This window comes from Lontra canadensis, unplaced genomic scaffold (genome assembly GCF_010015895.1).
Source record: "Lontra canadensis isolate GAN:19392208 unplaced genomic scaffold, GSC_riverotter_1.0 scaffold21, whole genome shotgun sequence".
NCBI classification, from domain to species: Eukaryota; Metazoa; Chordata; class Mammalia; order Carnivora; family Mustelidae; genus Lontra; species Lontra canadensis.
In genome coordinates this window covers 10,559,374-10,570,238 of record NW_022631015.1, presented here as the reverse complement: position 1 = coordinate 10,570,238, position 10,865 = coordinate 10,559,374, and positions in this window count along the sequence as shown.

Sequence of the window (10,865 nt, the reverse complement as noted above, 5' to 3'; positions counted from 1 at the left end):
AATTCTGGCCCCCAAATGTACCTGGAGGGACCCCATTTCTCACTATTTCCAAAGCCCTCCATCCAGTTCAGCTGCCCTCTTCTGTTTCTCACTTCTCCAGTCAATTCTCAATATGGCAGCTAGGATAGTTTTCTTAAAATATGAATCGGATTATACTATCCTGACCCCCAATGCCTTTGTTCAGAACCCACCTATATTTTCCTTCACCTCTAATATAAAATTCAAACTCCTTAATGGGCTCAGTGAGGCCTTTCCCTCACTGAGAGTCAGTCATGGTCCCAGCTTCATTTCAAGTAACTGTCCTCTCAAATATCACTCTGAGTAAGAACTTTCAGTTGTTCAAACATGTCATCCTCTCCCCTCCCCAATCTTGTTGCTTTAAACCCTTAAGTCTGGTTCCTTCCTATGCTTGAAACTCCACCTTAAAGGTCATTTCCTCAGAAAGATCTTTGATGACCGTCCTATCTGAAAACAGTATTTCACACCATCGCTCTCCACCAAAGCACCCCTCGTCAGTATCCCTCAAAGCACTAGTCAACTTGTAATTATTTTATTTCTTCATTCATCTTTTTCTGTCTTCCTTCAATGAATTTGTTTTTATGATGGAGGCAGGAACAGGTCTCTGTGTTAACTATTACATCTCCATGTGTGGTATGGTGCCCCATGCAGAGCAAACCCTCAATTATAAATATTTACTGAATGAAAAGACCAGATCCAAAAGGATAATTTCTAGACTGGGAGATACTGTGAAAGAGGAGAAAACTTCATTGAACATGGACAAAATATTAGAGTATCTTTCAGTGCCTACTTCCGCCACCCCAATTCCATCAGAGTAAGCCTTTGCACCTACCCAAGGAATACAGTAGTAGTGACACTGGGCTTTGGTGTTCCTTATGAAGGCTGGTCTGGATTCAGCCTGGAAGAGATTGGTCCATCTCATTACATTTACACTAGACCACTTAAAAATAAGAATATACAAATATACATTTACACTAGACCACTTAAAAATAAGAATATACAAATGTACATTTATACTAGACCACTTAAAAATAAGAATATACATATGTAAGACCACTTAAAAATAAGAATATACATGTATACACCAGAGAGTTATTTCATAGATCATTGTGTTACATTACCCGAGGAGGGTCAACGGTCAGTGGTCAATTCAGAATATCAACCTAAGCAATTCATATTTTCACTTGATTCTATTTCACATGTTGTATCTGTCAATGCCACTAGCCCACACAACATAATTTTGTGACAACCACTCAAAGTATTGAATCACTTCCTGATGCCTTGGTTGGTTAGATAGATTAAATAAATTTAATTTAATTTAAAAATGTATTGAATCCCTATCTCCTTGTAACACTGCACTAGAGGCTGAAATAATCTTGTCTGAGGAACGTCCTTTTCATACTTCTCTAGCAAAGTATGTAAAACGATCACTGATGTGCAAACATGCCAAAAGGACACTGGGTACGAACCAGGTCCAGATACTGGATCTCAACCAAGCTCATTGACCCTAAGTCCCATAGACACTTCCCGCCTGGTGCCTTCTAAGCACCCAGCATGAGCTACAAGCATCATCATCATCTGTCCCCTGCAAGCCACAGTGTAGTTTCCTTAGGTGTCTGGAAGACAGAAGAGCAAAGGCAAAACTCAGGGAGATATATATTTTGGAGGAATTTTTGTTCTTTGAGGTACCCTAAAGTCACACAAGGGGCCTATTTTTAGGTGATGAAAGCAAATAGTAATTAATATCCTACAATGTAATCTGTATGAACTAAAGAGACAGTTATCTAAAATTTGGGGTTTAGTCAAAATAATTCTCCAGGTTGCAGAAGATTAGGGGGTATAATCTTTAATTCTTAATATATCATGGATTTCTATCAGCAGCTCTCAAAGTGTAAATCTTTAGGACCCCTAAGTGACCCCTTTTCTTAGAGACCCCTAAGCTTCCAAAGGTTCTGTGAGTCCAAAACTATTTTGGTAATCATGGTAATACAGAGACTTCATTTGCTTTTTTCATTCTCTCACAAATATACAGTGGAATTTTCCATTACATGATGTGTGGTATCACAACAGATTGGATTCTAAGCAGATATGACAAAGGAGCCACCTTCTGTGAAGCCTGACATTAAAGAGATTTGCAAAAACAAAACAATGCTACTCTTCTCACATGTTTATTTTGAAAAGTCTGGTTATTTTTCATAAAAATCTGCTACTTACACCAACATGTTTTATTATAATTATAATTATAACATTATAATGTTTTATTCATTAGTCGTTCTATTTTTTAGAAACCAGTCTTTTGAATATGTTCAGCCATGAGTGCCAAAGACTCATTATCATCCGAATTGTGACCTCCATATATTGTGACAAACTTTTTAGAGAGGGAACCCAGAACGAACCCATACCAGTAAAACAAAAACCACAAAAAAACCCCTCCCAAACAATAAATGTATTATAAACAGACACGTTAATATAAATTATTGGAAATGATCCTGAGTTATTTCCTTGTGTTACAAATTCTATTTTTTAATTGTTTTCACATTTTTTAAGTACAGTTGACACACCGTGTTAGTTTCAGGTGTACGACATGGTGGATTTAACAACCCTGCGTGATGTTAGGCTCAGCATGGTGTAGCCAGCATCTGCGACCTTCCACCCCTACTATGTACCATGGACTCTATTTCCTATGCTGTACATTTCATCCCAGCGACTTCATTCCATAACAGTAAGCCTATACCTCCCACTCCCCTTCACACATTTTGACCATCCCTCATACCACTACCCTCTGACAACCACCAGTTTCTGTTCTGTACTTAGTCTTTGGGATTTTTTAGATTCTACATACAAGTGAAATCATATGGTATTTGTCTTTCTCTGCCTTGCTTACTTCTCTTAGAACATCCTCTAGGTCCAACCATGTTCTCACAAATGGAAGATTTCATTTGTCTTGCGACCGAGTAATGTTCTGGGGTGTGTGTGAGTGTACCCCACATCTGTATCCATTCACCTATCGATGGACACAAGCTGCTTCCTTATCTTGGTTACTGTAGATAATACTGCAATAAACACAGGGATGTGTGTGACCTTTTTGAATTTGTGTTTTCATTACATACCCAGTAGAATTTCAGGATCATATGCTATTTCTGTGTTTGTTTTGAAGAACCTGCATACTGTTTTCCACAGAGGCTGCACCAATTTACTTTCCTACCAACAGTACACGAGGGCTCCTGTTTTTTGCCCCTCACCCCCACAATCTTCACCAACACTTAATTTCTTGCTTTGTGGTACTACCCATTTTGACAGGTATAAGGTGATATCTCATTGGATTCAGAATTGCATTTCTCTAAACAGGAGTGATGTTGAGCCTCTTTCCATGTGTCTGTTGGCCATCTGGATGTTTTCTTTGGGAAAATGTCTATTCAGGTCCTCTGCCTATATTTTAACTGGAGTATTTGGTTTTTTGGTGTGGAGTTGCATAAGTTCATCATATATTCTGGTGGATATTAACTCCTTATCAGGTCATTTGCCAATATCTTCTCCCATTCAGTAGGCTGCTTTACATCATGCTGATAGTTTCTTTTGCTGTGCAAAATCTTTTTATTTTGGTGCAGTCCCAACAGTCTATTTTTGCTTTTTTTCCCTTGCCTGGGGAGACACGAATGTGATGTCCAGATTACTGTCTCTGTTTTTTCAAGCGTTTCATGGTTTCAGGTCTCACATTTATTTAGGTCTTTAATCCATTTCAAGTGTATTTGTATGTATGGTGTAAGACTGTGGTCCAGATTTTTCCAGCACCATTTATTGAATTTTTCCCTATTGTATATTCTTGTCATATGAAATAATTGACCATACAAGCATGGATTTCTGGGCTCTCTATTCTGTTTCATTGATCTAGGTCTATTTTTGTGCCACTACCATACCATTTTGAATACTACAGCTTTGTAGTATAGTTTGAAACTGGGATTGTGATACCTCCACCTTTGTTGTATTCTCTCAAGACTGCTTTCGCTATTCAGGGTCTTTTGTGTTTCCACATACATCTTAGGATTATTTGTTCTAGTTCCGTGAAAAATGTTGCTGGTAGTCTGAAAGGGATTCTATTGAATCTGTAAATTGTTTTAAGTAGTATGGACATTTAACAATGCTAGTTCTTCCAAACCATGAGCATGTATATCTTTCCATTTTTAAAAAATTTTTTAGATTTTATTTGACAGAGAGAGAGATCACAAGTAGGCAAAGAGGCAGGCAGGGTTGGGGGGAAGCAGGCTCCCTGCTGAGCGGAGAGACAGATACAGGGCTTGATCCCAGGACCCTGAAATCATGACCCGAGCTGAAGGCAGAGGCTTAACCTGCTGAACCACCCAGGTGCCCCTTTCCATCTGTTTTTGTCTTCAGTTTTTTTCAACAATGCTTTATAGTTTTCAGAGTACAGGTCTTTCACTTCCTTCGTTAAATTTATTCCTAGATTTTCTTTGTGATGTAATTATAACTGAGACAGTTTCCTTAATTTCTTTCTGCTGCTTGATTATTAGTGTGTATGAAGATAACAGATTTCTGTATATTAATTTTATATTCTACAACTTTGCTGAATTCATTAATAAGTTCTAACAGTTTTTTGGTGGAATTAGGATTTTCTGGATATAGTATCATTTCATCTGCAAATAGGGACAATTCTACTTTTTCCTCACCAATTTGAGTACCTTTCACTACTCCTTCTGATTGCTGTGTAAGACTCCCATTGTTATGCTGAATAAAAGTAGTGGGTGTGGACATCCTTGTCTTGTTCCAGATCTTAGAGGAAATGCACTCAGTTTTTTAAAACCATTAGGATGTTAGCTGTGCTTGTGTTATTTATGGCCTTTATTATATCAAGTATGTTCCCTCTAAATCCACTTCATTGAGTTTTTAACCAGTAAAGAAATTGAAATTTGTCAAATGTTTTTTCTGCATTTACTGAGATAATCCTATGATTTTTTTAACCTTCATTTTATAAATGTAGCATATTGTTGATTAATTTGTGAAAACAGAACCATCATTGAATCCCTAGAATAAATTCCACTTGATCTTGATGAACAATCCTTTTAATATTCTGTTGAACGCTGTTTACTAAAATTTTTATTGAGAATTTTTTTTAAAGATTTTATTTGACAGATCACAAGTAGGCAGAGAGGCAGGCAGAGAGAGAGGAGGAAGCAGGTTCCCCGCTGAGCAGAGAGCCTGATGCAGGGCTCCATCCCAGAACCCTGGGATCATGACCTGAAACGAAGGCAGAGGCTTTAACCCACTGAGCCACCCAGGTGCCCTGTTATTGAGAATTTTTGCATCTGTGTTTATCAGGAATAGCAACCTACAGTTCTTTTTTTGGTAATGTCCTTGTCTGGTTTTGGTAACAGAGTAATGCTGTAAGTATTTGGAAGCTTTCCTTTCTCTTCTGTTTTTTAGAATATTTTGAGAATGATAGATATTAAATCTTTTTAAAAACATTGTTAGAAGTCACCTGTAAATCCATCTGGTCCTGGACTTTTGCTTGTTTTAACACTCAGTGTTATTTTCATTTCAGGTGTACAACATAGTGATTCAACAATTCAACCTATATTACTCAGTGCTCATCAAGATAGGTGCATTTTTTTTTTTTTTTGAGAGAGAAAGAAAGAAAGGGAGTGCAAGCAGGGGTTAGGGGCAGAGGGAGAAAAAGGAAGAGAATCTTAAGCAGAATCCATGCTGAGCAAGGAGCCCAACGTGGGGGCTCGATCTCATGACCCTGATCATGACCTGAGCTGAAATCAAGAGTTGGATGCCTAATCCCTCTGGTAACCATCAGTTTTTTCTTTATGGTCAAGAGTTTATTTTTTGTCTTTTTTTTTCCTCTTTGTTCATTTGTTTTCTTAAATTCCACATATGAGGAAAATCATATGGTATTTGTCTTTCTCCGACTACCTTATTTTGCTTAGCACTATATGCTCTAGATCTATCCATGTTGTTGCAAATGGCAAGATTTCATTCTCTTTTATGGTTCAATAATAATCCATTAATGTGGTAACATCTTTTTTCCCCCCTAAAGATTGTTTATTTGACAGAGAGAGAGAGAGATCACAAGTAGGCAGAGCAGCAGGCAGAGAGAGAGGGGGAAGCAGGTTCCCTGCTGAGCAGAGAGCCCGATGTAGGGCTCGATACGAGGACCCTGAGATCATGACCTGAGCCAAAGGCAGAGGTTTAACCCACTGAGCCACCCAGGTGCCCCTAGTAACATCTTCTTTATTCATCTATTGATGAATACTTAGTTTGTGTCCATAAAGGGGCTATTGTAAATAATTTCAATAAACGTTGGGATGCATGTATACCTTTGAGTCAGTGTTTTTAATTCTTTGAACAGATGCCCAGTAATGCAATTACTGGATCATAGGGTAGCTCTATTTTTAAGTTTTTGAGAATTCCTATATTGTCTTCCATGGTGGCTACGCCAGTTTGCATTCCCACCAATAGTGCAAAAGGGTTCCCATTTCTCCACATTCTCACCAGTATTTGTTGTTTCTTGTGGTTTTGATTTTGGTCATTCCAACAGGTGTGAGGTGATATCTCATTGTAATTTTGATTTGCAATTCCCTAATGCTGAGTGATGTTGAGCAACTTTTCTTGTATCTTTTGGCCATCTACATGTCTTTTTTTTTTTTTTTAAGATTTTATTTATTTGACAGAGAGTCCACAAGCAGGCAGAGAGAGAAGAGGAAGCAGGCTCCTCACTGAGCAGAGAGAGCCCAATTCGGGGCTTGATCCCAGGACCCTGAGATCATGACCCGAGCTGAAGGCAGAGGCTTTAACCCACTGAGCCACCCAGGTGTCCTACATTTTCTTTAGGAGACTGTTCATGTGCCTTCTGCCCATTTTTAAACTGGATTATTTATTTTGGGTGTTGAGCTACATAAGTTCTTTATATATTTTGGATGCTAACTTTTTATGAGAAATGTCATTTGCAAAAACCTTCTGCCATTCAGTAAGTTGTCTTCACTGTGCAGAAGCTTTTTATCTCGATGAAGTCCCAATAGTTTATTTTTGCTTTATTTTGTTTCCCTTGTTTCAGGAGACATATCTAGAAAAGATATTGTTATGACTGATGTCAGAGAAATTACTGCCTGGGCTCTTCTCTAGGATTTTTATGGTTTCATGTCTTATGTTTAGGTCCTTAATCCATTTTCAGTTTCTTTTTGTGTATGGTGTAAGAAAGTGGTCCAGTTTCATTCCTTTGCATTTAGCTCTCCCATTTTCCCAACACCACTTGTTGAAGACACTTTTTTCTCCTGCATATTCCTGCTTCCTTTGTCAAAGATTAACTGACCATATAACTGTGCATCACCTTGATTCTAAAACCAGATAGAGACACAACAAAAAAAAGAACTACAGACCAAATCTCCCTCATGAACATAGATACAAAAATCCTCAACTAAATATTAGCGAACATAATCTAAGGATACATTTAAAAAGAGCATTCATCGGGAGGAGTCAAGATGGCGGAGAAGTAGCAGGCTGAGACTACTTCAGGTAGCGGGAGATCAGCTAGATAGCTTATCTAAAGATTGCAAACACCTACAAATCCAACGGGAGATCGAAGAGAAGAAGAACAGCAATTCTAGAAACAGAAAATCAACCACTTTCTGAAAGGTAGGACTGGTGGAGAAGTGAATCCAAAGCGACGGGAAGATAGACCGCGGGGGGAGGGGCCAGCTCCCGGCAAGCGGCGGAGCAACGGAGCACAAAATCAGGACTTTTAAAAGTCTGTTCCGCTGAGGGACATTGCTCCAGAGGCTTAACCGGGGTGAAGCCCACGCGGGGTCAGCGTGGCCTCAGGTCCCGCAGGGTCACAGAAGGATCGGGGGTCTGAGTGTTGCAGAGCTCGCAGGTATTAGAACAGGGAAGCCGGCTACAGAGACAGAGCCGAGGAGTGAGCTCTAAGCTCAGGGTTACCTTGAACCGGTCCCAGGCTCGGTCAGCTCGGAGCGCAGCCGGAGGCCAGGGTGACGGGAGTAATTGGGCTCTGTTCTCTGAGGGCGCACTGAGGAGTGGGGCCCCCGGCTCTCGGCTCCTCCAGGCCGGAGACTGGGAGGCCGCCATCTTCATTCCCGTCCTCCGGACTCTACGGAAAGCGCTCAGGGAACAAAAGCTCCCGAAAGCAAACCCGAGCGGATTACTCAGCCCGGCCCCTGGTAAGGGCGGTGCAACTCCGCCTGGGGCAAACACACTTGAAAATCACTGCAACAGGCCCCTCCCCCAGAAGATCAACAAGAAACCCTGACAGGACCAAGTTCACCTACCAAGGAGTGCAGTTTCAATACCAAGGAGAGCAGCGGAATTCCAGAGGAGGAGAAAGCAAAGCACGGAACTCATGGCTTTCTCCCATGATTCTTTAGCCTTGCAGTTAATTTAATTTTTTTTTCTTTTTCAATTTTTTTTCTCTTCTTCTGCTAAATTTTATTTAACTTTTACCCTTTTCTTTTTTAACATTTTTTAACTAGTTTATCTAATATATATTTTTTTCCTTTTTATATTTTTTCATTATTGGTTTTCTTTTATTGTTTCTTTTTTCTTTTTTTTTTCCTTTCTGAACCTCTTTTTATCCCCTTTCCCCCCCTCACGATTTGGGATCTCTTCTGATTTGGCTAAAGCATATTTTCCTGGGGTTGTTGCCACCCTTTTAGTATTTTACTTGTTCCTTCATATACTCTTATCTGGACAAAATGACAAGGCGGAAAAATTCACCACAAAAAAAAGAACAAGAGGCAGTACCAAAGGCTAGGGACCTAATCAATACAGACATTGGTAATATGTCAGATCTAGAGTTCAGAATGACGATTCTCAAGGTTCTAGCCGGGCTCGAAAAAGGCATGGAAGGTATTAGAGAAACCCTCTCGGGAGATATAAAAGCCCTTTCTGGAGAAATAAAAGAACTAAAATCTAACCAAGATGAAATCAAAAAAGCTATTAATGAGGTGCAATAAAAAATGGAGGCTCTCACTGCTAGGATAAATGAGGCAGAAGAAAGAATTAGCCATATAGAAGACCAAATGACAGAGAATAAAGAAGCTGAGCAAAAGAGGGGCAAACAGCTACTGGACCACGAGGGGAGAATTCGAGAGATAAGTGACACCATAAGACGAAACAACATTAGAATAATTGGGATTCCAGAAGAAGAAGAAAGAGAGGGGAGCAGAAGGTATATTGGAGAGAATTATTGGAGAGAATTTCCCCAATATGGCAAAGGGAACAAGCATCAAAATCCAGGAGGTTCAGAGAACCCCACTCAAAATCAATAAGAATAGGTCCACACCCCATCACCTAATGGTAAAATTTACAAGTCTTAGTGACAAAGAGAAAATCCTGAAAGCAGCCCGGGAGAAGAAGTCTGTAACATACAATGGTAAAAATATTAGATTGGCAGCAGACTTATCCACAGAGACCTGGCAGGCCAGAAAGAGCTGGCATGATATATTCAGAGTACTAAACGAGAAAAACATGCAGCCAAGAATACTATATCCATCTAGGCTATCATTGAAAATAGAAGGAGAGATTAAAAGCTTCCAGGACAAACAAAAACTGAAAGAATTTGCAAACACCAAACCAGCTCTAGAGGAAATATTGAAAGGGGTCCTCTAAGCAAAGAGAGAGCCTAAAAGTAGTAGATCAGAAAGGAACAGAAACAATATACAATGACAGTCACCTTACAGGCAATACAATGGCACTGAATTCAATACAATGGCACTAAATTCATATCTTCTCTAGTGCACATGGAACATTCTCCAGAAGAGATCACATCCTTGGTCCTAAATCAATAGTTACCCTGAATGTTAATGGGCTAAATGCCCCAATCAAAAGACACAGGGTATCAGAATGGATAAAAAAACAAAACCCATCTATATGTTGCCTACAAGAAACTCATTTTAAACCCGAAGACACTTTCAGATTTAAAGTGAGGGGGTGGAAAAGAATTTACCATGCTAATGGACATCAGAAGAAAGCAGGAGTGGCAATCCTTATATCAGATCACTTAGATTTTAAACCAAAGACTATAATAAGAGATGAAGATAGACACTATATCATACTCAAAGGATCTGTCCAACAAGAAGATCTAACAATTGTAAATATCTATGCCCCTAACGTGGGAGCAGCCAACTATATAAACCAATTAATAACAAAATCAAAGAAACACCTCGACAATCATACAATAATAGTAGGGGACTTTAACACTCCCCTAATGGACAGATCATCCAAGCAAAAGATCAACAAGGAAATAAAGGCCTTAAATGACACACTGGACCAGATGGACATCACAGATATATTCAGAACATTTCATCCCAAAGCAACAGAATACACATTCTTCTCTAGTGCACATGGAACATTCTCCAGAATAGATCACATCCTTGGTTCTAAATCAGGTCTTAACTGTTATCAAAAAATTGGGATCATTCCCTGCATATTTTCAGACCACAATGCTCTGAAGCTAGAACTCAATCGCAAGAGGAAATTTGGAAAGAACCCAAGTATATGGCGACTAAACAGCATCCTTCTAAAGAATGAATGGGTCAACCAGGAAATTAAAGAAGAATTGAAAAAATTCATGGAAACAAATGATAATGAAAATACAACAGTTCAAAATCTGTGGGACACAACAAAGGCAGTCCTGAGAGGAAAATATATAGCGGTACAAGCCTCTCTCAAGAAACAAGAAAGGTCTCAGGTACACAACCTAACCCTACACCTAAAGGAGCTGGAGAAAGAACAAGAAAGAAACCCTAAACCCAGCAGGAGAAGAGAAATCATAAAGATCAGAGCAGAAATCAATGAAATAGAAACCAAAAAAA